The sequence below is a fragment of the Agrilus planipennis genome, unplaced genomic scaffold (assembly GCF_000699045.2).
Source record: "Agrilus planipennis isolate EAB-ADULT unplaced genomic scaffold, Apla_2.0 scaffold21, whole genome shotgun sequence".
Taxonomy (NCBI): Eukaryota; Metazoa; Arthropoda; class Insecta; order Coleoptera; family Buprestidae; genus Agrilus; species Agrilus planipennis.
Genome location: NW_020439030.1, coordinates 1829809 through 1834977, shown reverse-complemented (window position 1 = coordinate 1834977; position 5169 = coordinate 1829809).

Sequence of the window (5169 nt, the reverse complement as noted above, 5' to 3'; positions counted from 1 at the left end):
AATCTCTGAACGAGAGACTCGAGTCGCTCATAGAGAGATCCTCATTTCGTATCCAGTCTCTGAACGAGAGACTTGAACCTCTGAATTAACAATTTTATCGTTCGAGTCTCTCATGCAGAGATTGTGAGAGATCCAAAAAACACCTAGGCAATAACTGAGAGACTGTGAGAGACGCTCTCAGAGACGCTGAAAGACTCTGAAAGACTCTGAGAGACTGGAGAGAGACTGAAAATTTTTGTCTAGGGTTGACATGTTTCTTCAAAAATTATTTCAAGTTTCTTAATTATTACAATTAAATTTGTAATATCAACTAAAATACCTCGTAAATTTATTTTTGCTGGGATTTTATTTTTGCAAATTCGGGTCCAAATTGTAATTTTTATTATTTTCGCTTACAAAGCAACGGGCTAGTGGAATAAATTGTAAATATCGCTTTAATATTTAGGAAAATTATCCTTTTTCATTTTCTCCGTATTGGGTACTATGAGTTAAAATTAAAAAATACCCTCGACATGAATTATACATAAAAACACTCTCGATTAAGTCACTTTTCAAACAAGAGAAAATTAATAAAAATCGGTTGATTCGTTTAGGGGTTACGGTGTCACAGACAGACACAGAGATTCACACATTAAACGTATAACACTTCTCTTTTGTGTCGAAGTTTAGAAAAAACATTAATCGTTTATATTATATTCTTTAATATTTTATAGGAATTATCATGTATTAAAAACTATCTAAACAATACAAGACGCTTTCTATCTGCTTCACCTGAACAGTCATCAATGCTTTTTACCAAAGTAATTAGGTATAATTACTCCCAAAGGAGCAAACAAAAGCATACGGTCGCCGAAAAATAATCAACGTTAAAGCAAATAGTTTACAAAAAAAATGAAAGTAATGGCAAATTATAGGGGAACAAAAATTGTTTTTAATTTGTAACACTCATTACTCCTAACCGGTCATACTCTGTCTGATAAAATTTCTGTAAAGGTGGATATCGTTTTTACTGATTCAGTTTCTTTTATGTAGAGATATACCTAGATTCATTAATTAAACAATCTGCTCGTTTGTCCAATGTACTACGCTGTCAGAAACAAAACCTGAATACGCTTCTGCATACATTTTCTTCTTACTTGTTAAAAATGACTCATTTTGATATTTACTAAAGACTGAAAATAAAAATAAAATGCAATATTACATTTTTTCCTGATGACTAGTATTTCTTTCTATTATAGACGTAGGAATTTTCTACATTCAACCTATACGATAGTGTGTAAATGAATATCTACAGTAATCGCAAACATTAATTCTTATAGAATGTCCTAATTGATAATGTTATTCTTACTCTTTAATAGGTAACGCAAATTTGATAAAACAACTTTCTGGTCAGCAAAAGTGGTTTTACTGAAGAAAACAATGGACTGTAAATAGATAGTTACTATAGTAGAACAATGAAATAGAATCAATCACATTTTGTTGATGATTACTATTGTTATTTCACTGAAATTTTAAATACATTTTTAAATTATTAACGTCAAGTACACTATTAAATACTTATGATAATTTACAATCAATAAAATAAACAATCGAAATTTCAAAAATTGTCATGTAGATTGAAAATCGAATTTACTTTAATGCTAGCACGTCATCATTTTATTGAATTACCACAGGGTACATGTATACATTTCGACTTGCTTCATTATTGCAAAAAACCTTACGCAATTAGTTATTGAGGTAAAGGTCTAGATTATAGATTATGGGGGGGGATCGAAGGAGGAGGCTTCCCCACCACTGTACCATAAAAAGTTCGTGGCGGTCTCACCCCCATAAAAAGTTATGGGGGTTCAAAGTTAATAAATATGCCAATTTTTATACATTTCTAGGCATGTAAATATTTATATAGTCATTCTTAAACAATATTCAAAGGTAAAACTAATGAAAAATACATAAAAATATTGAGAAAGTTATATAAAACATTATTTAAATATCTTTATCAATAGGGTAGGTTAGGATAGGGTAGGTTAGGTTAGGTTAGGTTAGGTTATCGGGTTTTGTTCAAGTGACCACCCTCTTTCGATCCCCCACCTCCACCCGCTTGAAAATATTTTTTTTATTGAATTTTATTTGAATTATAGTGTATGAAAATTGTCAAAATAATCAACTTTCAACCCCCATAACTTTTTATGGGGGTGAGACCGCCGCAAATTTTTTATGGGGTTTTACTCAGGTGACCACCCTCTTTTGATCCCTCCTACCCTCTTTCGATCCCCCCTAGCCCCACACCCATCTAACCCCCATAACTTTTTATGGGAGTGAGACCGCCACGAACTTTTTATGGTCGGTACCCCCGACCTCCTCTTTCGATCCCACCCACCCCCACCATCATCTAGACATTTATCGTTATCGATAATAACTTGGTTGATAACTTTTTCTGATGCTGTACAACAACCGTTTTTGATATGTGATATTTAGGTACAGTTGGTACATTTTGTGTCTCCTCAAAGTACAAATTTCAGTTGAAAACGGTTGAAAAAATATGTTTGTGAGTGAATCAACGATTTTTTCAATTTTATTTTACTTTAAAATAAACACAATTTCCTCTGTATTTATGAGATGATAAACCGTAGGAGTTTGCAAAATAAAATGGGAATATTACCGACTTGTCATAACACGCGAAAGTTTCTTCAAAATCTGCTTGTTATGTAACACAGATTGCGATTGCATGATGCGTGCTTGAACGCTTTGGAATAAAATTGTAACAAGATAGAAATACAACTTGATTTTTACACCACAGCAATTATTCATTATATTTAAATTGTTAAGTTGTTAATTGCACTTGCAACAACAACTGGCATAGAAACGTTTCATTCACCATAACTGTATTGTAAATGAAGGTATCAGATATACTTGGAGAAAATGTGTACCTACCGAATGAAAAATTAAAACTTGGTACTTAATAAAAAAATGCAAGACCCTAAAACCGTTTTCACACGGCGGTAAATATCTAGAGCTATATCTCTGGGTGATGCATCTCAAGAATATGGTTATAGATCAGTGACAATGTTGTCGGTATTGCAAATCCACGTAATATGTTGTAGGAATATTGCGTCAATTTTATCGTTGCGTTTGTAAAAAACTACCTTAAGTGTGTGCATACCTTCACACAAGTGACCACAAATGGCTTCATTCGCTTATGTTTGCCATTGATAGTCCAAACGGGTGCAGTAGATACGGTTGATCCAGTGGTCTTATCCAGTATTGGTTAAGCAAAAGCCAAGCATAAGGAACAACACAGTTAGAGCTTATAAAGATAAACTTTATAAGGGAATTGGACAGATTTTTATATTTTAACGCAAGATAATGGTAATAGTTTACAACGTAGGTTAGAAGGTACCTACTGATGGTGACCGCAATACTCACAATTTTATTTAATAAGTAAGATAAGGTCTTCTGTGGTAGTATAGGATAATGATGAGGACACCGTGGATATAGAAGATTGGACATGAAGAGACTGAGTAGGAGAATAGAGGGCGATATAGGTGTTAAAAGAGTTCCCTTCATCATCATATTGTCGTCAGTCCTAAGACTGGTTGGACACCCACCTCCACTCTTTCCTATCCTGATCCAAACTTCGCATTTTCCTAAAACTAGAACATCCCACATCCTTAACTATTTGCGAACAATAATCTAATCTATGTCTACCTCCACTCCTCCTAATTCCCGTTTCTGTCTCTAATATGTCTCTGCCTAAACCTTCATGCTTGAGAAGGTGCCCTACTAACCTATCACGCCTATTTCTTATTGACTTTCTCCTTCTTCGTTCTCCCATTCTTTCTAATACCTCTTCATTTCTAACCTTCTCTATCCACGGTATCCTCATCATTCACCTGTAACATACATCACATTTCGAGCGCTTCTACTTGTTTCTTTTCCGCCACACCCACCTTCCATGTTTCGCATCCATACAGCACCGCTCTCCAAAAATACAGCTTTAACAAACTTTTTCAAATTTCTAAATTAACCTTTCGCCAGCACAGAAGTGACTTCTTTTTATTGAGAGCGACACGAGCCTGCGCTGTCCTCTGTTTTATATCCCTACTACTCCTTCCATCCTGACTTATCTGGCTTCCCAGATACCTAAAATCATCCACTTCTAATTTTTCGTCTCTTTCCCTACTTTTTCTTCCTTAGCATACTAATATTTTTGTTTTACTTTTACTTATTTTCATATAGTACTGTTTTTTAAATACTGCTTCCATTTTATTTAAGGCTATCTCTAACTCCTCCTTGCTAGGTGCTAATACTACTATATCATCTGCAAATCTAAGCATACTAATCTTTTTGTTTTTGGGTGGCTGTTTCATTCCCACCAGCCAGTAATGCTGGTGGGCGGGCAGTCCCTCCGGGCTATGCCGGAAGGTAGGGCGGAAGGCCTTCTTCAGGCTGCTTTCAGGAATCATGGGAATGGGTGGGTGGTGGTTCGGGTGAGAAAGATGAGACGGACGAAATGAAGACAGAAGAGAGTGAAAGATTATCTGTGGAATATTACTGCCTCAGCATTTGCCTAAGTGATCCAAGGAAACCACAGAAAAACTTGGACCAAGGCAGACGGACCCGGAATCGAACCGGCGTCCTCCCGAATGCTAAGCAATGGCCTAGACCTCTAGGTCATGCCGCTCGGTACTACTAATCTTTTGCCGCTGTATATATATATCCCTACAGTTGTACTATCTTTAATGATGTTGATCGCGTCTTCGATGTCTAAATTAAAAAGTAACGGTGACAGTGTGCATCCTTGTCTGACTCCCTTCCTAATATTTACTTCTCTACGTTGCATTCTTAGCTCTATAACTGCCTGTTGCTCTTTATACAAACTAAGTACCTATCACTCTTCTATCTTTGTAACTCATCCCTACATTTGTAATATATTTAACATCTTGTCCCATTTAACATTTTCGTTTAATGAAATTATATTCTAACCAACGAAGCGCATAAATTCTCAAAAACGCACGGAAATTCATGATCTGTTTGGTATTTAAAGTTAATTAACCGTTGTCCCATATATTTAACTACTGTTTCCATTCTAAAACACGTTAGAACGCAGTTTAATATATAACAATTAAATTGTTAGCTTAATGCAAATGTAAAATCTATTGTCTGTACATT